The sequence below is a fragment of the Equus przewalskii genome, chromosome 14, assembly GCF_037783145.1.
Source record: "Equus przewalskii isolate Varuska chromosome 14, EquPr2, whole genome shotgun sequence".
Classification (NCBI taxonomy): domain Eukaryota; kingdom Metazoa; phylum Chordata; class Mammalia; order Perissodactyla; family Equidae; genus Equus; species Equus przewalskii.
In genome coordinates this window covers 15,906,815-15,930,757 of record NC_091844.1, presented here as the reverse complement: position 1 = coordinate 15,930,757, position 23,943 = coordinate 15,906,815, and the positions used below count along the sequence as shown (strand labels likewise).

The following is a 23,943-nucleotide window of genomic DNA, read 5'->3' as shown; positions in this document are numbered from 1 at the left end:
TTTTTTCCAGAATCACTCTGAATCTTTGGAGAAAGACAATCGTATTAAAAGAGGGAAGAGCTCTTTGTTCTCTCAGAATCAGCAACAGCATATTAAGAACAAAGCACATTGGACATATAAGTAACTCTAGAAGAGAAAGACATTGAGAGTTATTAATTAACCAAGGGTGCATATGCATGATATCACCTCACTGATTGCACTTCTAAGCTTAGGCAGCTGATGAGTCTGGATAGTTGAGTGACACAGGATGTTCACACTGATGCTGTCCTGTCCTCCAAGGCAAAGGGAAGGTTGATCCTCAGCAAGGAAGGAGCAGACACAGACATGACGCCAGTGATACATTCTGAGCTCAGGGCCTTCAGTGGCTCATTTTTCCAATATCTTGTTTCTGCTTTTGGGTTGTTCAAGGGTAGGAAGTAAAATTATTTACCTCCAAGGAAGTTAATCACGGTGGTTTTCATATTATTGAGATAAAGAGAGAAATTATTCTATCAACCAGAGAATAGATAAATAAGATAGTTTCTATCAATGGTATGAAATATCAGGCACACAGTAAAAAGGATATTGAAAGGAAGACTATTCACAGTATGGTCATTGTAAATAAAATGCTGTGAAATATGGATTATATAATAGTGTTTTTGAAAAATACATATACATATATAGAAGGGAAAAACAAACACTTGGAAGTTCATAGGATGCAATATACTATGGTATTTTTCTTGGATGATTTGATAATAAGCATTTTAACAATTGTCTTCCTTGGATTTTTCTCTTATATTCAAAATTATAAAATATAAAGACAGATTTTGTTATTAATTGTACAAAAGAAATTTTACTCCATAAAATGGATGTATTGTTCTATATCTCACTGGTCATGATTATGAAAATACTACATAGTCCAAAATGAGACGAAATGGGACACATTGTTGCAAAGATATTTTCTCTGGTTAGGGAGAAGATATGTTGTGATCACCTGCTTCTGAGACACTGGATGGTGGGTTTTTCCACTAACACATTTGCGATTCAACAAATCTATTATGAGAAAAAAATAGCTTTCCCTGTGAGGTAAAAGTTGTGTGTTTTTTAAATTAATTTACCCATTAGTCATTTGTCCATGCTATTTAGAAGGCATCCTGGCCTTAAATGTGTTGCCTGGACATTGGGAGAAGCATATGCATAAGTAGTTTTCTGTCCTGTCTGTTAATTCAAGTACACAATAAACGATTTTCCAAGTAAAATAGAGATTTGCTTGTATCAGAATAAACAGCAGATGCTGAGGAAAGAAAAGTTTTCCTCCGTCCCAGAGACTCTGAATACTCAGTGAACATCAGTTTTTGTTCAGGGCTGTACCACATGAGCAGGCCTGACTTACACTGCTCACACGCTTGGGCTCCATACCACTTCTGTGACAGTGCAGGCCACCCCGTTCTGACAGCTACTGAAGCCATTTGGGGCTGTTGAGTGTCTGGCTGTAGCTTCATAGATTTCCATGTAGGGTTCTGCTTTGATTTGACTGGGTACTAGCATAAATTATCACTGATGCCCTGACTGACCTTGTAGGTCTGCTCTGACCCAGAGACTCAGACAGGGACATAATGGCTGGTCAAGATTATGTTCTCTGCTGCATCTTTATTGAAGAACATTCCCCTTGGTGCACACTTGTATCTGGTAGAAACAAGAAATCGATCAGAAATTTATCTGCCAGATAGACCTTTCATCTGATGCTTAGGATCTCTCGTGAGGGCCATGAACTTGGCTCATTGTTTGTTGGAATTAGTAAAGAGCAATCTCAATGAGGCCCAGCAGTGTCAGTGCAAGAACGACCGTAACTGCACAAATGAGCAGGACAAGGGCTCTGACCCTTCAGTGTACAGACATTGTTTCCCTAAAGACAGACCATGCTACTGTCCATGCTGGCAGGGAGCTAGTTCTTCAGCGATCCCCTATACTCTACACCACTCCCTTCTGTACAAAACATCCATCAAATCCAGGCTCAGGCTCTTGTCTCCTTAACAATTTGGGAAACCTATGTCCACACTCTGGATCTAAACAGAATCCAATCTGGATTTCCTTGTGTTCCTCAGAATTGTGCATATGTGGTTGTGAGTGCTTGGTCCATGAATGTTACCCGTGGATGTTAGACCATTCATAGTCTAAGCAGCTCTTTGGGTTACATTTTCCAGTCCTGACTCTCATTTCCTATAAATCTGCTACTTTACTTAAAACAGTTAAAATCTTTTGCTTTCCCAACCGTTCTGTGGGCCTCAAAAACACACTTTTATTAACACTACTCCTAGTTCCGAGTGGGTTTTCATTCTTTCAGGATGAAAGGAATTAGGAATTCCTTTCAGGATTTAGAACTTCATCCACAGTCAGACATTGTCCGTCCAAATGTGTGTTATCATGGAAGTGCCTGATGTCAAATCATCTTGACTGGGGACAAAGCTCCATTGCTTATGGGTTGTCTAGCATGATCAATTTGTTAATCGTCCTTTGCCTCACTTTCCATATCTGTGAAATTATAACAATAATTGAATTGACTTTGTAGTGCTGCTTGCAGTTTAAACAAGATAAAGCATTTAGAATGGCATTCAGGACATAATGTACACAGCTAGTAAATTTGTTGCAAGTAGTATTATTCTAATATTTACCATTGTCACCATCATCATTATAAGTTGACCGAGTGACATAGCAGAGACTCATACAAAATAGTCTTAGATTTAATCCAAGTATGTTTCATCTGTAGCCACTTTAGATTCTGTTTTTACTTGTTTTTGATTTTTTTGCTAACTGACTCATAATTCTTATAAATCTAATTATTTTGTCTTGATCTACACTAAATTGCTCAGAGCTTCAGTCAAGCCCACCCAGACATGTTCAATGCATTTCTTCTCACCATCCATTATCAAAACATTACCCTCCCAAAGGTAAAATGTCATATTGCTGTCCTGCTTATACAATTATTATCCTACATGTTTAATCTTTTCTTTATTTCTCTAATTTGTGTCCCATGACTCAAAATAAGGAAATATTACCACAATCTCATCAGGGCGTTTCTAATGTAATTTCTTCAGACTTGTTGTTTATGATTTTGGGTATATGTCACCCTTAGAAGTATATTTTCTAGGGTTGAGTTATATAAAAAGGAGTATTTTAAATGTTCATGGGGTAAGAAATTAATTAAGAATGTATGATTAGATTTTTTTAATAACAAAAAGTAAAATAATGGAATAACAGAGTATGTCATGGAGAATAATGGTAAGTATTGCTTCATGGATATTTTATATATTTCCTAGACATCTGTTGTGTATATGTGTGCCACAGTGATTAAAAAATTAAAGGGTCCCTGGTTTAAGGAATGCCTACACTACACCGAGGTCTTCCCACTGCTCCTATTATAAACAAAACATTTCAGTATTATTTCTATGAGGCTCAAAACTTCTAAGTGTTTGAGATAAAGGCAGAGAAGATTTACTGAGATAAAGCATTGGAAGCAGTGGAGGCTGGTCCTGTGATGTTGTTGTTGTAGGGAGTACAGTGGGTATAAAAGCAGCTGGAAGATGTACAAGTTGTCTTCCTTCTCATTCTCAAAGCTCCCCCTACAGATGTACAGATGATGGTCCAGGGATCTCTGACTCCTCTAGAGAAGCCTTGTTCACTCTATGTAAAATATTTTTTATGACAAAATGTTGTGTTCAGTCACATTCTAGGTGGGACTGGGATGTAGACAAAAGGACGTAGAAACATACACAACTATATATATATATGCTTATATATATAAACACTAATACATCTATATATCTATATGTTGACATCTATGTGGGATAATCCATCTGGACAGTGTGGAATATATTCAGGAATAGAAGATTACTTTAGCATTAGAAAATCAATCCATATAATGCATCACACTGAAAGAATAAAGAAGAAAAAATCTATGATTATCTCAATAGATGCTGAAAAAATCATTTGAAAAAAGTCAACAATTATTTATGATAAAAATCTCTGCAAGCCAAGAATAATGAAGAAATCCCTTAAACTGAAAAAAACGTCTACGGAAATCCTAGGGCAAACGTCATACTCAATGATAAAATATTCAATATTTTTCTCATCAAATTGGGAAAAAAATACGTCTACCATTACCATGTATATTTTAAATTATACTTCAGGTCCTAGCAAATACAATGAAGCAAGACAAAGAAATAAAACTATATACATACATACATACATATATATATATATAACACACACGCTCACACATATATATACAATATGTATTTACACATGAAAATACAAATTATGTATTGCACAATTTTAATATTTTATTATAATTATATATAATTAATATAAAAGTATGATTTGAATAAGCAGAACAAGTACTTCTGAAGAAAAAAGATTCTCAAATGGCTAATAAAAAATAAACACATGAAAAATTTATCTGCATCATTACTCATCAAGAAAATGTAAATTTTAACCACAATACCATTTCAGGATCTACCAGCATCGATATAATAAAAGTCTGACAATAACAAGTACTGCAAAGGACTTATAGCACCTAGAATGTTTACATGGTTGGTGGAGTGCACATAATCCCCTTTTTGGAAAACTGTTTGACAGGGCTTACTAAAACCAAACCTATGCCAACTCTGACTCACACTTTCATTCCTAATATTACACCCAAGATTGAGTGCTTAAGTCGACAAAAATATTGCAAGAATGTTCCTAAAAACTTTTCTTTTCTAGTTCTCTGCCTTTAAAAACACTTCACAGAGTGTTTCTCAGAGAAGGGATTCAAAGACTACACTGTGGGTGAATTTCTTTGCAGCCCAATTGAGATATAAATAAAAGACTCACAAAGCTCAATAGCAAAAAAAGAAACCTAACGATGCATTAAAAAAATGGACAAATTACCTAAATAGGCATTCCTCCCCACCCAAATAATGAACCAATGGCTAATGGATGCACAAAAAGGTCCTCAACATCACTTATCATCAGTGAAATAAATGCAAATCAAAACCACAATGAGATATCACTTCATAACTATTAGGATGGCAATTATCGAAAGGTCAAAAGATAATAAATGTTGATGAGGGTGTGGAGAAAAGAGAATCCTTGTATACCGTTGGCAGGAATATACAAGTGTACACCCCTTATGGAAAACAGAATAAAGTTTCCTTAAAAAACTAAAAACAGAACTACAATTTGATCCAGCCATCCCACTTCTAGGTATATATCCAAAAGAAATGAAATCAGTAACTCAAAGAGATGTCTGCATTCCCATGTTCGCTGCAGCATTTTTCACAGTTCTCAAGACATGGAAGCAAACTAAAGGTACTTCAAGGGATGAATGGATATATATACAATGGAATATTGTTCTACATTAAAAAAGGAGATGCTGCCATCACAACAAAATAGATGAACATGGAAGACATAAGTGAGATAAGCCAACCACAAAAAGGAAAACCTGTCATATCAGTAAATTGGTGAGATACGTCATTGGCAACTTCAGTCCCCCTCACAAGAAGACCAACTAGCAACTATCTACAGACAAGACACCATTGTAAAAATTCCAGAACCCAAGGGCTAGGCTGAAGCACTCCTCTGAACAACAAAGCCTGAGAAGGACTTCATTAGAAGGGATAAAGAAATGGCTTCACTTTGACTACGTTGTCCCTTTCCAGGCCAGCACAGTACTAAACTGTGAGGACCCCCAGGGACCACAATTTCTCCAGTGGGAAAAAGAAAACCCAAAGTGGACATTTGTTCTTCCTAGCATTGCAAGACACTTCCTGGAAGGCTCAGCCAGGTCTCACCTCATTGGGATGATTGGTGAAACCTGCTAAGCTAAAACACTGGGGAGTAGATAGAGATGAAGAAGGAGGCCAGGACTTAGAGCAACCAGCACTCAGATCTTGGCAGAATGGGTTTCTGCTTTCATTGATTCCAAGCACAGCCTGCCACACTGCCTGACAAGTGGTGATTACAGAGTCCGGTTAGTGGTCCCACCTAACAGCACAACATAGCCATCTGCCCCCTCCAACCCAGGAGCCTATGCAGTGGCCTTACTTGAATGATGAGCCCAGACAGCAGGCCCACTCAACCATGGAATCCAGACAGTGTCATCCTCCCAACCTCAGAGCATGGGCAGTCACCTAACTAACTGGAGACACTGAGGACAAGCACCACCTGCCTGGGGGTGCTACCAACTGATCTATCCAGTACCTCAAGCCAAGCTGGATGATGAAGGTCTTTCCTTGCCAAAATGAACTTGTATGGTCCATAAGAGGAGATCACTTACTCAAATGTGCAGATACCAACACAAGAATACAGGGATGATGAAGGACCAGCTAAACATGACATCAAGGAAACTAATAAAGCTTGAATAACTGACCCCAAAAAAGGGGAGATTTATGAACTGTCTGACAAAGAAATCAGAACAATCCTCTTTGAAAAGTTGAGTGAACAACAAAAATACACAGACAGACAATTAAATGAAATTAGAAAACATGAACAAAATGAATTGTTCAACAAATATAGACATTTAAAACAAACAAACGAAATCCTAGAGCTGAAGAATACAATGACTGAACAGAAAAATTCAATAGAGAGCTTCAACAGCTGATTTGACTAAGTAGAAGAAAGAATCAATGAACCTGAAGACATGTCATTTGAAATTATCCAGTCAAAGGAACTATCGAAAAGAAATGAAAAAGAGTGAAGAAAGCCTACGAGACTTATGGAACTGCATCAAAAGAAACAATAAACCCATTATGAGAATCTCAGGAAGAAAACAGAGAAAGGAGAGAAACTCTACACAAAGAAATAATACATGAAAACTTGCTGAACATGAGGAGAGAAATGGACATTCAGATTCATGAGGCTCAAAGGATCCCAACTACACAGAAACCAAAAAGGCCTACGCCAATATACGTTATAATTAAATTGTCAAAAGTCATAAACAGCAAATTTTGAAAGCAGTAAGAGAAAAGTAATTCATCACATAGAAGATGGCCCCCATAAGAAAGTTAGCAGATTTGTCAGCAGATGCTTTGCAGGCCAGGAGAGAGTGAGACGATTTATTCAAAATATGGAAAGAAAAAGTGTCAACCAGGAGCATTATATACAGAAAAGCTGTCCTTCAGAAATGAAGAAAATACCAGGACTTTTTCCAAAAAACAAAATCTGAGACAGTTTATCACCACTAGACCTGCCATAAAAAATGCTTGTGTTTTTGTTAATAGCCATTTTAACAGGTGTGAGGCGATATCTCATTGTGGTTTTGATTGGCATTTCCCCAATGATTAGCGATGTTGAGCATCTTTCCACGTACTTGTTGGGCATTTGTACATCTTCTTTGGGAAAATGTCTATTCATGTTTTTTGCTCAGTTTTAATCAGATTATTTGTGGCTTGGGGGTTTTTGTTGTTGTTGCTATTACATAGTTATATGTTTTGGATATTAACTCCTTCTCAGATATATGATTTGCAAATATTTTCTCTCATTCTGTATGTTGCCTTTTCATTTCATTGACCTCAGCCACATGCCCTTTGTGTTCTCATTTACTATCCTCTACCCAAAGTCTTAGGTTCTTATTTTCATCAGGCAAAAAGATGACTTTTATATTATCTTGTATTGATACAAATTCTGATGAATAGAGCATAGATTTTTATGCTCTCTCATTCTTCCAGACTTGGTTCTTTATTTTTAAAATCCAATTTGGAGCTCAGAAAACTCTCTTTTGACTTCCACATGCCGTGATTGAGACTTTCAAAGACTTTGGTACTAGGCCTTTGTTTATGAAGAGATTTGTCGGGTCTATCTAGGTAGTTCAAAACAAAAGAATATGAGTAGTTTTTCTTGGCTTTTCAAGTGAGGACAGCAGTACAAAATCCTGCGCCTGGCCCCATAAGGACAAGGATACATGCTAAGAAAGAGTACAAATGGAAAAGGTGTGGGAAGGGAGGAAAATATTTTCTTAATATGTTGGCTTCATAGAATGTGTTAGGAAGTGTTCCATCTTCCCTAATTTTTTGGAATAGCTTGAAAAGGATAGGTATTAAATCTTCTCTGAAAGTTTGGTAGAATTCCCCAAGAAAGCCATCTGGTCCTGGGGTTTTATTCTTTGGGATGTTTTTGATTGCTGTTTCAATCTCTTTCCTTGTGATTGGTCTGTTCAAATTGTCTGCTTCTTCTTGAGTGAGCTTTGGGAGATTGTAGGAGTCCAGGAATTTATCCATTTCCTCTAGGTTATCCATTCTGTTGGCATATAGTTTTTTGTAGTATTCTCTTATAATCTGTTGTATTTCTGCAGAGTCTGTTGTTATTTCTCCTCGCTCATTTCTGATTTTGATTATTTGAGCTTTCTCCCTTTTTTTCTTTGTAAGTCTGCCTAGTGGTTTGTCAATTTTATTTATCTTCTCAAAAAACCAGCTCTTTGTCTCATTGAGCCTTTCTACTGCCTTTTTCGTTTCAATAGTATTTATTTCTGCTCTGATTTTTATTATTTCTCTCCTTCTGCTGACTTTGGGCTTCATTTGTTCTTTTTTCTCTAGTTCAGTTAGGTGTGCTTTAAGGTTGCTTATTTGGGATTTTTCTTGTTTGTTAAGATGTGCCTGTATTGCGATGAATTTTCCTCTTAATACAGCTTTTGCTGTATCCCATATGAGTTGGTATGGCATGCTATCATTTTCATTTGTTTCCAGGTATTTTTTTTATTTCTTCTTTAATTTCTTCAATGATCCCTTTCTTGTTCAGTAGTGTGTTGTTTAGTCTCCACATCTTTGTGCCTTTCTCAGCTTTTTTCTTGTAATTAATTTCTAGCCTTATAGCACTATGATCTGAGAAGATGCTTGTTATTATTTCAATTTTTTTAAATTTGTAGAGGCTTGCCTTGTTTCCCAACATATGGTCTATCCTAGAGAATGTTCCATGTGCACTTGAGAAGAATGTGTATTCAGCTCCTTCAGGGTGGAGTGATCTATATATGTCTATTAAGTCCAATTGTTTTAGTTTTTCATTCAGCTCCACTATTTCCTTGTTGATTTTCTGTCTGGATGATCTGTCCATTGATGTGAGTGGGGTGTTGAGGTCCCCTACTATTATTGTGTTGTTTTTAATATCTTCCTTTAGGTCTGTTAATAGTTGCTTTATGGATCTTGGTGCTCCTGTGTTGGGTGCATAGATATTTATAAGCATTATTTCTTCTTGATGAAGTGTCCCTTTGATCATTATATATTGTCCCTCTGTGTCTCTCTTTACCTGTCTTATTTTGAAATCCACTTGGTCTGATATGAGAATTGCAACACCTGCCTTTTTTTCCTTGCTATTTGCTTGAAGTATTGTCCTCCACCCCTTCACCCTGAGTCTGTGTTTGTCCTTGGGGCTGAGGTGTGTTTCCTGGAGGCAACAAATTGTTGGATCTTGTTCTTTAATCCATTTTGCCACTCTGTGTCTTTTTATTGGAGAGTTCAATCCGTTCACATTGAGAATGATTATTGATGCATGTGGACTTAATGCTGTCAATCTGTCGCTCATTATCTTGTTTTCCTGTGTGCTTTAGACTGCCCATTTAATACTGCAATTTCTTATGCTGGGTTTCTTAGATTTTTCCTTATGTATGATTTGTGACTCTGTTCTGTACTTTATTTTAGTGTCTACCTTGAAGTTTGTATTTGGAATCTCGTGTATAATATAGTCTATTCTCTGGCGGTCTCTTACTTACTCGACCAATACTGATTTAGACCCTTTGCTCTTCCCCTCCTAAATAATTATTTTCATTTTTTATTCCAACTCGTCTTATTAATTTGTAGTTAGAGTGCTAAGATTGTCCTTGTTTTGGTAGTTTCCTTATTTTTACCCTAATGCTATAGTTGAATATTTGCTATCCTGTTCTGGTTCTATCCATCAGTCTCCCTAGTCTGTGGCTTGTGTCCCCTTTCTCCCTTTTTTCTTTTTTCAAGTATGAGAGCCTTCTTGAGGATTTCTTGTAATGGAGGGCTTTTAGTTACAAATTCCCTTAACTTTTGTTTGCCTGGAAAAGATTTAATTTCTCCCTCATATCTGAAGGAAATTCTTGCTGGATAGAGTATTCTTGGCTGAAGGTTTTTATCCTTTAAAGCTTTGAATATATCACTCCATTCTCTCCTAGCTTGTAGGGTTTCTGTAGAGAAATCCGCTGACAGTCTGATAGGGGCTCCTTTATAGGTTATTCTCTTTTTTTTTCTTACTTCCCTGAGTATTCTTTCCTTATCATTCCTATTTGCCAACTTTACTATTATGTGCCTTGCGGTGGGTCTTTTTACATTGACAAATCTAGGAGATCTAAAACCCTCCTCTACACACATTTCTCCGTTGACCCCTAGATTTGAGAAGTTCTCTTCAATAATTTCGTTAAGCACACTTTCTGCTCCATTTTCCTTTTCCATATTCTCGGGAATTCCTATGATCCTTATGTTCTTACTCCTCATTGAATCCATTATCTCTCGGAGATTTTCCTCATTTTTTTAAATTCTTAGTTCTCTTTCTTCCTCTGTCTGGCGCCATTCAGCCTGTCTGTCCTCGATTATGCTGATTTGCTCCTCTAGGTTGTCTACACGGGCATTCAGGGAATCCGTATTCTGTTTTATCTGGTCCATTGTGTTTTTCATCTCAAGTAATTCTGTTTGATTCTTCTTTATGATTTCAATGTCTTTTGTGAAGTAACTCCAGAACTTGGCTTGTTTCTCTATCTTTCTCTCTACCTCATTGAGTTTTTTGATTATAGCTGCTCTGAATTCATTATCACTTAGTTTACCTAATTCCAAGTCCTCAGGACTTAATTCTGTGTTTTTATTGTTTTCCTTCTGGTCTGGGGCTTTTATAAATTACTGGATGGTAGAGGAGCGGTTTTTTCTCATGGTGGTAGAATTCAGTTGCAGTTACAGCCTGTCGCCACTAGATGGGGGTCGAGAGCGGCGTGTTAGCTCTCCGCCTTCGGGGTAAGATGGCTGCGCCCACTGGCTTTGTTAGGGGGGAGGGGCTGTTACTCACACGCACCGGTCTGGGTTCAGATCAGTTCTGTTCTCTGGTCTCCCAAGGCCCTTGATTTATAGGGTCCCCGCGGACAGAAGCTTTCCCCGCATCAGCGGGTCTCCACTGAATCAGCGGCAGGAGTCCTGGATGATCCCCTGTCGCGCGACCCCTCCCCCGCTCCTTCCCGACCCACTCCGCAGCGATCGCAGACTCTAGGGGAGGGAGTGATGTTCTCTCCTACCGTTCCAGTGCCTCCGAAGGTGTAAATAGGGTTTATGATCTCCGCCTTCTTGGTATTGTAGGTCTCTAACGAGCTGGCATTATCTTTATTCTCTGAAATTCAGTGCTTCCAATCTTTTGCTGTATTTTGGAGGGGAGAGAATCCCGGGTCAGCTCACCCCGCCATTTTGCTCTGCCCACCCCCCCAGGAAAATATTTTCTTAATATCACCAATGATGGGGATTTTTAGGCTGCTTAATTTTAAAATGGCTTATGATGAGGATTTTTAGGCTGGTTAGTTTTAAAACTACAGATGAGATTCAGGCTCCAAGGAGTGGAATTTGTTTGCCCCTTTGTTGGGAAACATTTACATTTCTAAGGGAAACCTCTATCTGTGAAGATGCCTCCCTCTCTGTGCCAGGAAGAGGGGGGGATGGTCTTATCTCTAGAGGCTCTTGGTCAATGCCAGAGGCAAGAACTTAAGTTGGTTGCTGTCTGGCAATCTCATGTAACTGGTTTAGGGTGGTGGCGTCTAACCTTTCTAACCTTTACTTAATCCGATTTGATTCTTGTCTAAAAGTCATGGGATCACCCAATGACCAGACCCCACCCGCACTGATACCATTTTAACTTTTTTTTCATGTTCTTTCCTTTATCTTGTAAAGAGATGAATCATATACCTATGCCTTATAAAATTAGCCCTAACCCTCAACTCGGGGCAGCAGCAGGAGCTCTGACTGCCCGTGGGTCCTGTCCCCACGCACCAGCTCTGCCTGCCCATGGGTCCTGTCCCCATGCCAGCGGGGGCAGCAGCAGCGGCTCTGCCTGCCCATGGGCTCTGTCCCCATGCCAGTGGGGGCAGCAGAAGCGGCGGCAGCAGAAGCTCTGACTGCCCATGGGTCCTGTCCCCCTGCTATTCCACACTATTTTCTAAATAAAAGAGCACTACTGCCAGATCTTGAGAGTCTAAGAAATCTTTCTTTCGACTCCTCGGCTCACCGACCCCGCATCAACCAAATATTATCCTGCTGCATGTGTACTACTGATTGTTGACTCAAAAACTACCCAAAAAAGTGTTAGTTTTGTGTTGTCACTAATGAGCCTCAATTATGTGGCTTATATTGACTGATTTTATTGATGGATGTATGCAATACAAGGATGATTGGCATAAGCTTTTATTTCGCTCTCCCTTCTGACACCTCCAGTTGTTCAGAGGCCACTTGGAACACCTGTTTTCTTCTGCTGGCTCTGCCATGACAAGTCTATTGCAGCTGACGGGGCTTAAGTGTGGTGCCTGAGGTGTAGCGGAGGCACTCATGGTCCAGATCCTCAGCTGCAACCTATGAGTTCTCCAACATCCTCTTATTATACACTCAGAGAATCTGCTTTGTCTGATCCACAGATAAGCAACATATTTGGGTGGTTAGGCCACCCCAAGCAGAGAGGTTTGTGTTTAGGGCTGTACCACTGTGGGAGGAAGTTGTGTATCTTGCATGCAATCATAAACCCCAACGTCCTTAGTCTCCACTTTGCTGATTTTAAGTGTAAAATCTGTCCCTGACCCACTGCCACTGAACCTGTCTGGCACTCGAGTAACACTTGGAAATCCCATAGATCAGGAGCCATGGAGACTGGCCAGCCTTCGTGTAAATAGGTGTTTCCAATGTAAATAGGTGTTTCCATTATTATATAGAAGGCTCTGACTAGACCTCCAGGAGATGGAGGCCTGTTCTCCAGGGATGATGGTCAGAGAGAGCAGGCTCTGGATCATCACAATATACCCACTGGATCCTAAAATAACAAGAGAGAAATGCAAAGTTGTGTAAAAATATTATGAGCCATAATCATAATTCCGCTATGGTAACTATTTCAGGCTAAATCATTGTTTGCGTGATTTTTTTTCCCAAGTAATTTTGTTGAGATCATAATGGTTTATAACATTGTGTAATTTGGGATGTACATTATTATTTATCAATTTCTGAATACGCTTCATTGTGCTCACCCCCAGTAGTCTAATTTTTATTCATCACCATACATATGTGCCCCTTTATCCCTTTTGTCCATCCTTCAACCCCTTCCCCTCTGGTAACCACTAATCTGTTCTATTTATCCATGGATTTGTTATCTTCCACATAGGAGTGAAATACGTAGAAGATTTTTGTCTTTCTATGTCTGTATTTGTCTTTCTCTGTCTGACTTATTTCACTTAATATCATACCCTCAAGGTCCATCTATGTTGTTGCAAATGGGATGATTTTTGATTCATGTAAAACATATCCAATTTCAAAAAATAACAGAGATCTGTAAGGCACAATGGGGTCTCTAGAATTCTATTACACCATTTCCCTCTTTCTGTGGCACAGTCTTTACCAGAGTACAGATCATAGCTAATTTTAGTTCTTTCTTATTTTCATGAATTTAAAGGATTCACGCCCCTTACCAGAGACCAAGATATATACAGATACCTAACAAGCAGGCAGAAAAACATGGGAAGCAGTGGTGCCCCCAGTGCTGTCTCTTCCACCTCATTCTCCTATCTCATTTCCCTTCTCCCCTTACCAGGGATCCAGAGCATTAGCAGCTCCACGAGCTGGGCAGGGAACCTCATTTTAAGAAGTTAAACTGATGAGTTCATAAGTCCGAGTAAGTTTAAAGCTCCCTTTTACCTCAGACTCTCAAGGAAAGGTCCTCCTTAGGGAACATTATGCAAATCCTCTGATGGGTAAAGCAGTATGGTGAGAGCCAATGACAGGGTGAGGGGACCACTCCTGTGAGCAAAGTGACATAAAAATCTTCTGTTTTTGAAGGAAACTCAATAGAGATAAAGTTATGCTGACTGCTGTAGCAGGAAAAAGGATTCAAATGTGAAACTGTAGATCTGAGGCAAGGACACTATGCACGTGGCCCTTCTGCTCTAAGAAAGCAGAGAGACCCTGATGATGAGGAGATTCATGTCCAGGTCCATCTTTGAAAGTTCAAAGGCTATCTCCTTGGCTCTTTCCCAACTAACCTGTAGAAAGAAACAAGAGCCACCCCAACAAATATTGGTCATCAGACCAATAGTTCAAGAGTTCAATAGTTCAAGAGTTTTCTGGCATCTGCTGTTGCTGGGTTAACTGTTTAAGAATGTTAGCTGCAAGTGCTAAAGATTACCATTCTTTGAGCCCTAGTGAATTAAATTCCATCAAGCACTCAGTTCAGAAGAAATTGACCTGGAGAACAAAATCTGTCACTTACAGCTGGGGAGCTAATAGCCCTGTTTAAGGTAAGAAGAAAAAGGGGTAAAGAATTTTATGCCTCAGGCAATGAATACGAAATTCCTGGCTACCAGTTGCTAATACATTGGTCAATACTCTATCATATTTACTCTAGATATTAACTCATATTACTCTATCATATTTGCACATATCTATCAGATTAATCAAAACATTTCTTAAGGGAAATATTTCTTTCTTATGATGGGACATCATGAAAAAGGAATAATTTTATATTATTTTTTCTGAATTGCAACAGAAAAATTCTTCCCATAACTACTCTTTCTCATCGTGTGTATTGGACAGCCAAGCTACAGTTTAGAAGGAGATTTCATATGTTATAATAACAACAACTGATCCACTCCTTTAAATCTCAGGATAACCTGTACCTATGACCGACATTTTTCTGGGCCTTCATCAAAGATGGTCTCTATAGAATAAGGTTCTAGTCAGAGGTGTTTGGAGGCGTTAATTTCAGACTTTCTGCCTGTAGCCCTATGGGAGAATAAATTTGTGTTATTTTCAGCCACCACGTTTGTGGCATGTTGTTATGGCTGCCCTAGGAAATTAATACACCCACTGTCCAATATGGAAACTTGGATTGCAGAAAAATGAGTAACAGCAAGAAAGCCATCATGTTTTCTTTTATTACAAATGAATTCTTGGGGACCGGCTCCGTGGCTGAGTGGTTAAGTTTGCCCCCTCCACTGCGGTGGCCCAGGCTTCAGATCCTGGGCGCCGACATGGCACCGCTCGTCAGGCCACGTTGATTGGCAACAGTTGTTAGCCCAGGTGCCAATCTTCAAAAAAAAAAAAAACAAATGAATTCTTTAAATGGTCACTTTTATAAAGTATCTTTTTAGATGCTTACAATTCAAAAAGTATTTCTATTTTCTGTGAAATTAACACAAAACTTTCAAATGTTCCAATTCTGATTGGTCATTTTATCTCACAATCTGTTTCTCTGAAATGTACAGAAAATGTAAAGTCTTATAAATCTTATTTCTTGGCCAGAAAATGGAATTGAAATTATTGTCTACTACCTACAGACAAAACGTATATTCCTAACTAAAAAATAATAATTTCTGTTATCTGCATGTTAACAAACCATGCTGTGGCCTGGGCAATAATACTGACACCTGGGCAAGCTGGTCATTCTACTCTGAACACAAATAAGAGTTGGCAAAAAGGTGCAAGAGGTCCAGTTGAGGAATAGAGCAGGTCTCTGTGTCTGCATTCTTGACTACAGCCAACTGAATGAGAAGGAACTTACACAGGTGGGTTTTATTGTAGCTTTACCTCTGTTGCCAGAGGATGTTAGTTCACGTTTAACACAAGTGGAAGCCTGTGTGTGATTTGCATAACCTGAAAACACAGTCTAGTTGGTGAAACTGTTTGCATCTTTTCTCCTGGAGTCAGAGTTTGTGAGGTGGAGAGTGTGATTTCTTACACATTCTGTGTTTTAATCTATAAACTTTATCAGCCCAAACAGTCTAAACCCACACAGCTTTGGCCAAGGTTAGAGACAGACAGAGGCCTATTCCCTGATGGGCCCAAATGAAGATTCTTCCTGATTAAAAGCAAGACTTTCTTCTTGTATGAGAACTGAGAACAAGCCATCCAGCAGAGCGAGTGTGCCCCTGTGCAGGTCACTGGTATGGATTCCTGAGCTATAAGGCACCTGTGATCCAAGTTGGTCATCTTTCCTAAATAACAGCAATTGTCACTCACTAGAGGACACATTGCTGGATAAAATTCCTGGTTCACTCAGGAAAGGCCCTCTGTATATGACTGTGTTTATCATCCGAGTTTATATGTTCTCTCTAAAAGCCATGAGAAGCACATATATTTACACGCCTGACTTTTCCGTTTTCTCAAGATCCTATTCCCCATCTTCCTAATTTGAGTGACCAGTAATAAATGAAATAAAAAGAAATTTTGAACTTTAAGGAGGAGTCACAAGGCACAATTATAAAGTTTCGCAAAGACCTGGAGACTATGATTACTTATCAGAGACCCACTGGGGCACATCTTCCTCATGTTTCATATCCTTGCCCTTGTCACTTAGGAAGCTCCTCAATCCAGAGACTGTTTGGCTCGTTCCTATTCTGCTACCTTAGCAGTCCCAGGTAGAATTCAAAACCAGTTATAATAATTTATTTTACTAATCTATACCAGGAAAAATGATTGCATGAAAATTATCTATAGAAGGAAAAATGAAAGGGGAGAACTTGTTGATTATGTGGAGAAATTAGCACATATTTGGCAATCGGTAATCTTTCTGGCTTAATGCTATAGTTTTAAGACTCAGTAAAATAATTTGCTTTGGATTTATGATATTCTCAGAACTCGCAGAGCAAAACAAAGACAAAAAAAGGCTATTAACAAAATTCATCCCAAGTTAATATTTGTAGAGAGAGAGAGAGATACAAATTGATTAAACATTCTCATAGTATTATTGGCACAAATTGATTAAACATTCCCATAGTATTAACTACATCAATGAATTAGGGAAATATAGAAAAGCTTTGGGCCTGAACTTGGAAGAGGATAAATATGTCTATTGAGAATTTGACTTGGGTACCCCCTAACATGCAGTTGACTTAAGGATCTGTAGGAAATTGGTAGAATAGAAGTATCGAAATTAAGCTGTCAAATTTGGGACCCTCCTAATTAGAGTGCCAGTCCAAAGATTGTGTCAAAAGGAGCAAATTCATCTTAAAATGGCCCAGGAGCTCTTTCTGGGCTACGCGGTATCATCAGGGCTGAGGCCTGGTGTCTGATAGTCCCTATTTGGAGTTGCTGTGCGGCTCATACTTCTGGACACTGCCCCCTACAGCTGGAACCAAATCTTATGAAAGATTTTCCCCAATGATAAGCGAGTTCTCATATGTACTCCATAAAGAAGGTAGGGGAGGAAGACTATACATCCCATTCCAGTGTGTTTAACAGGTGTCTTTTCCTTTAAAGAAAATAAGCACTAACTTTTGACTTGTGGAGGCAACACATTCTACATCTAGGAGGCTAGATACGGGTACTGGCCAATGGATCAGGGGACATGGAGGTCAACCAGCTCTGAGTGGAGCCCAGAGTGGCAATGGACTCTGAAGCTGGTCTAGCCTGCATTGCAAGCAGCCCTGCCATTTGGGCCAGTGAAGATATAGAAGATTGAACAACGCGATCAACCATCGCAACATCATTGACACTTAGGGAACACTCCACCAAACAACAGGAGAACATACATCATTCTTATTTTTTTATTTTCTTTAAATTTATTTTATTGTGGTCATAATGGTTTATAACATTGTGTAATTTCAGGTGTACATTATTATTTGTCAGTTTCTGTATAGACTGTGATATGCTCACCATCAATAGTCTAATTTTTATCCATCACCATATATGTTATTTTTAAAATATTTTCTAAAATAGATCATAGTTTGGGCCTCAAGATAACTTAATAAAATTCAATGAATCCAAATCATACAAAGTATATTCTCTGAATCCAAGGGTATTGTATTAGAAACCAGTAACAGAAAGTTACAGAAAAATCCTCAAATAGGTGGAAACTCAAATGACACCCTACTAAGTAAAAATTGGGTCAAAGAAGTGAAATTGGGAAATTAGAAACTATTTTAAGCTGAAAGAAAACATGGCATATGAAAATTTCTGAGATGCAAGAAGCAGCAAATTTGTCATACTGACTTACAGCAATAAATATCTGTAAAAGTTAAACATCAATCACCTCTGGTTCCACCTCGACATCATAAAAGAAGTGTAAATTAAGTTAAAAAACAATAAGAACTTTGCCTTAGGAAATTTACATCTAGAAATGTGAGAATGTTATGTGCATTTGTCTAGATTTGCAGCTTTAGAATCATATCGGTCTGGAAGTAAAGCAGCTTCACCAGAGAAAAGTCTGAGAGCGGATGGGTAGATTGAATAGCTGCTCCAAGAGAATTCCATGACAAAGAAAGTCAAGATAGGATTATTAGGCAATATTATTTATGGCTCTGTACATATGTGAGACTCCTGTGATCTTACTTGCTCAAAAGCCAAACATCATACAGAGCAGGCAGCTTTCCAGTCTTCTGGTGGTCAGAGAGAGTGATGATCACTGGGCAAAGGCATGAAACAGTGTCCCAAGGGATTAAGTGGCAGCAGTGATGTCAGGACCTCACTAGGGTCTCCTCCCAATGATGTGACTGAGCTTCCATGTGTCCATGAGGTCATTAGGGAACCTGAGTGGATGCTCCAGGGAGGACATGGCAGCCATTTCCTGTAGGTTCTGTAGGGTATGAGCGTCCTACGTGGGGAAGAAGGAAGAGGCTCTGGGAGACGGAGGCTGTCCTTGTGATGCCCTGGCTACTGTTTACACAGAAGAGGTGCCCAGTCGCTGTGACTGAGGCCTCCATGGGCTCTTCTTCAAGGGTCTACAGCCATTTCCACCTGAGCCCAGCCTGGTGTCCACTTGTCCTTTGGGCACCGCAGCTCCTCCTGCTGACCTGGGAGGCTGAGCCTCCTTAGGAGCTTTGTGCTTGGGGCCATCACACTGCAGGGTCCGGTGAGTGTCCTGCTCACAGAAGTATGTGCAGCTTCTTCAGGATCCACATCAGTGAATATGAGCGAGAAGCCAACAGATTTTTGGATGAATGTGTCCCCTCTGTGAATACGTGTAGAAGTACCAGTACCCATTGAAGACTTGTCATTCTTTGTATGCATTACAAACTCCTTGCCTTAAACCATTTTCTTCTCCTTCTCCTTCTTCTTTTTGAGGAGGACACTTTCTGGTTAAGAATCCAATTTTAATTCCAATCACCATGGAATCCGTTGTCTTATAATAAGCAGTCTTCTCTAACACGGTTTATCTCCTTAACCATAAATATGATTATATTTTCCTGGTGATTCCATCATTCTTTTATTTCGATCTTATTACATCATGGCACATTACTGACAAGCCCATTGTTAGTTTAGACATATTTGTAGAGCATTATTTGAAGTCGGATCTATTTGTAGCATTTATTGCTATACAACTATCACTAGAAATCGTAAATCAGATTCATTCTTAGGAAATGACCATGCCATGCAAAAATAATACATTTACTTATAGTTTGATTTTTTTTTCTTTTTATGACAATATAGTATCAAGGTTATTATCTGCAAACTATTATTTAGGTTAAAAAGTGAAATGAATCTCTATTCCCAGGAAGAATGTTGTAGGGTTTGGAAGGCCTAAACAACAACCACAAAAGCTACAAAAACTAAAATGAATAAAACGTAGAAGTTATATTTTAATGACATCAGAAATTGGTGGAAAAAATGTTATTAGGTAACTTCAAATTACAGATTAAAAAGAACCTTTTCTTGTTGAGCCGATATTTACCTGAGTTTTTGTTCATCTGCATATTTTCCAAATTTGCATGTGGACAGAAGTCTGACTTGGCCCAGGGAGAGAAACCCAACTGGGAAGAGAGAATCCCCTGAGCACAAAGCCACCTCTAACACGTGGCCAACTTTCTAAAGGGGACATTGCTGAGGTCTGAGTCAGCAGGCAGGCTGGGGATGCTATGTCAGAAAGGCAGAAATCTCCTGTATACTCAGGTGCTTTTTTCCCCCCAGGGTTGCACACATCATCTTTAACATAAATCTGAACCATGGATATTAGTCTTCATCTCCACTGCATTCCCTGTTGACTTAAGACCTCCTGGACCTTCTGGTTTGCATGCCATTGCCTGTTGCATCTCCCCAGAGTCAACACATGGTCTCTGCCAGACCACCTCATGGGGTAAATAAGTCTTTAGAAGCACTTCCATGCTGTGAAGATTGAGTAGCACTGAGTGACATGACCTTGGGTCTCATTGCATAGGAATGTCACTAAACCTTTGATCATTACAGACCTAACGCCCTCTTAGATGCAATACTTTCCCATGAAACTTGCAGCTCATCAGATGTGATCTAAGAAGCCAGGCAGAGGTCTCTTCAACTCTCCGATTCTTCATAAGATACACAGCTGGGCTTCTTTCTGGGTTCACATCATCACACCGTAATCCTACTACCATCCACAACCCCACCAAACGTAAGTTAAAGAGCATCTTTATGTTCGGTCGCTGATGTCTACTCTAGTTTCTTCATATTCCCTTTCCTGCAGTCTTCTCACAACTTTAAAAGTCATCTTCTGGGAAAGAAAACTAATCTCATATCATTGTGTATTCTTCCAGTGGTATATAGCGTAAATTCAAACCCAACTTTTGGAATTTCAAGAACTCTCTTTTCCTTTCTGCAAAAGGTAATTGAGACAAATCAAACACTTTTAGTATTAAAGTATTGTATATGCTGTGAATTTGCAGAAGTCTATCTGAACACTCAAAACCTAAACTTTTACTAACTATTCTTAACTAACCTCACTGAGGACAGCTTGTGTAGACTGCAATCTCCAACATGGTAATAGAGTGGAAAGATAAGAGGTGAAAGTAGAAGTAGGAAGTTGGGAAAGTGGGAAAATGCCAATTTCTTCACATTACCAAATATTATCCTCTAATAAATATACTAAAACTGCTAAACCACAGCTTGTATTTAACTTGGTTGCCATGGATTTACCTCAATTTTCTGCCTTGTGATGCTGACTAATTTGCACTCAGTGGGAGGAGAATTAGGATGTGCTTTCATTTGCCTCTCCTTCCAATGACTGGTTGCTCAGAGGACATTGGACCCCTCCATTCTCCTGCTGGCTCTACCACGTCAAGGTTGTTGCAGCTGATGATGCCTTAACGTGTAGTACCTGAGGTGTAGCTGACGCTCTACGATCTAGAGACTTCAAGTGCAAACTGCAGTTGGGCCTCTGTATCTGTGGGATTCACAACCATGGATTCAACCAACTAGGAATCAAGAAACCTACGATGGTTCTGTCTGTACTGAACACGTACAGACTTTTTTTCTTGGCATTATTCCCTAAACAATACAGTATAACAACTGTTTACAGAGCATTTACATGGTATTAGGTATTATAAGTAATCTAGAGATGATTTAAAGTATACAGGTGGACCCGCATAGGTTAAATGCAAATACTACATCATTTTATATAAGGGACTTGAGCATCTATGGAGGTTGGTATCTGTGGGGGTCCTGGAACCAAGCCTCTGTGGATACCAAGGGATGACTGTATTGCCCTGGGTTCTCTGATGACTTTCTTCTTACATGGACTCAGAGAATCTGCTGTGCCTGCTTCCCAGACCAGATACACGTATAGACAGCTGGCCTGCCAAGCAGGGAGGTTTTTGTTCAGGGTTATACCACTGTGGAAGGATACCGTATGCCTTGTTGGCAGTAATAAACTCCAACATCTTCAGCCTCCACCTTGCTGATTTTAATCATGAAATCTGTCCCTGATCCACTGCCAGTGAACCTATCTGGGATCCCAGAGGCCCAGTTGGATACCGTATAGAATAGGAGTCGTGGAGACTGGCCTGGTTTCTGAAGGTACCAATTCAAACGCCTGTTTCCATTACTATGTAGGAGGTTCTAACTAGACCTACAGGAGAGATGGAGGCCAGCTCTCCAGGGATGACGGGCAAGAACAGTGGAGTCTGGGTCATCACAATATCCCCAGTGGATCCTAAAGTAATGAGAGAGAAGAGCAAGATTATGTACAAATATTATGAGCCATTTTCATAATTTCCTTTTTTAATTTATTTCAAGCTAAATTATCTTTTTGATTTTGATTAAAGCCCTAAAATATCCAGTTTCAAAAGTGAATCCAAGATTTGCAAGGCACAAGAGGGCACAAGACACAAGGCACAAGACATCCACTCTTTCTTGTCACATTCTTCACCAGAGAAGAGTTCCTTGTTCCTTCTGGAATCTTCCTCACTCTCAAAGATCTGAACATCACACACTCCTTCCCAAAGGTTAAGACACATGTATCTAACAAGTGGACAAATAGACATGAAAAGCAATGGTGCCTGCAGACCCCTCTTCCACACCCCATTCTCCTTTCTCATCTCTCTGTCTGCCCTTACCTGGGACCCAGAGCATTAGCAGCCCCAGGAGCTGAGCAGGGAACTTCATTTTCAGAAGTTGAACTGATGAGTCCTGATAAGTCAAAGCAAGATGAGAGCTGACCATTTATCTGAGACTCTCAAGGGAAGGTCCTCCCTAGGGAACAATATGCAAATCCCCTGATGGGTGCAGCAGTGTGGAGACAGCCATCTGGGAGGAAGACTGTCTTGTGAGCAAAGTGACATAAAATGTCTCTATATTTGAAGGAAAACTAATAGAGATGAATTCTATGCTGCCTAAGGGAAAAAGGGACCCTGTTAAACATTTCCTTTTTTTCCTCTATCAGATTTCTTGGTTTCAATACTTTCCCAGTCACATTTAAATTCTCTTTAATAAGGCTGAGTTTCATAAATATTTGATGATTCTTATTCTTTTTTCATGTTTATTTAAAAAGAGTCTAAGTTTGTTGTTTCCCTTTTCATTTGAGATAAAACACAGAGTAAGGGGCCGAAATTTTAAGTGTGCAGCTGAATGAATGCTCAGGTGTATTCACTAGTTCAAAATGTACAACATTTCAAATTCCCCAGATGCCTCTCTCCTGCAGCTTCTCAGTCAATCACTGTTCCCCTAACTCAACCAAGGCAACTGGTATTTTGCATCCATCACAGTAGGGTGACATTTCCTGCACTTGAACTCCATAGAGATGAAAGTAAGCATTCTTTCGTTTCTATCTTCTTTCTTGTTTGTTGACTATTCTTGAGATCTTTATTCCTTCCTGTGGATTTGAGATTTCACCTCATGTCCTCTCCTGTGAGTCTGAAGGATTTGTTCCTAAATTTCCTGTAGGACATATCCGCTAGTAATGATGTCTCTTCATTTTGCTTATCAGGAAATATTTTTACTTTGCCTTTATTTTTGAATGATAGTTTTGTTGCTTATATGATTTTTTGCTGATTTTTTTTTTCTCTTTCAGCACTTGAAATTATCATTCAACTGTCTTCTAGCCTCCTTTGAACATGATGAAAAGTGAGTCAATTGCTGGATTATTGTTTCCCTCTTTGTATTAGGTTGTTTTATTCTTGTTACATTAAAGATTTTCTCTTTTGTCTTTGATCATTTTAACTATAATATGTGTATTTATGAATCTCATTTTGTTTATCTCGAACAGGTTTATTTAAATTTCTTTGATCTATAGATTAATGTTTCATTATATTCAAAAATTATTTTGTCATTATTTCTCTAAATATTTTAATATTTAATATTTAAATAACTGTAAACACTGGAGGATCTTACTCCCTACCCCAGCTCAGTTCCACCCTTTTTAGTGGAAATCTGCTAGCTTGGGCTGTCCCTCCCTTGTTGGTTAAGCTACACTCTTGATGACTGACCTGGGTGGAAGGAAGCAACCCCAGGCAAAAAGCCACAGACATCTGTCCTTACCTCAAGCTCTAGTTCTTTTTCAAAAATAAAG

The 23,943-nt window shown here is 39.1% G+C and overlaps 1 long non-coding RNA gene across 29 annotated transcripts in view; it reads left to right on the top strand.

Annotated features, from left to right (window-relative positions):
- Window positions 1-23,943, top strand: part of LOC139075708 (uncharacterized) — a 46,217-nt gene that overhangs the window by 16,822 nt on the left and 5,452 nt on the right. For 6 of the 29 annotated variants that reach the window (XR_011526378.1, XR_011526380.1, XR_011526394.1 and 3 more), the window contains 2 exons: window positions 20,418-20,553; window positions 23,446-23,498. This is a non-coding gene — a long non-coding RNA (uncharacterized lncRNA). Of the gene's footprint in view, window positions 1-10; window positions 3,218-20,096; window positions 20,263-20,372; window positions 20,554-21,989; window positions 22,095-23,445; window positions 23,499-23,943 lie in introns of those variants that run through there. The other 23 variants (XR_011526379.1, XR_011526376.1, XR_011526372.1 and 20 more) reach the window with 8 other exon arrangements.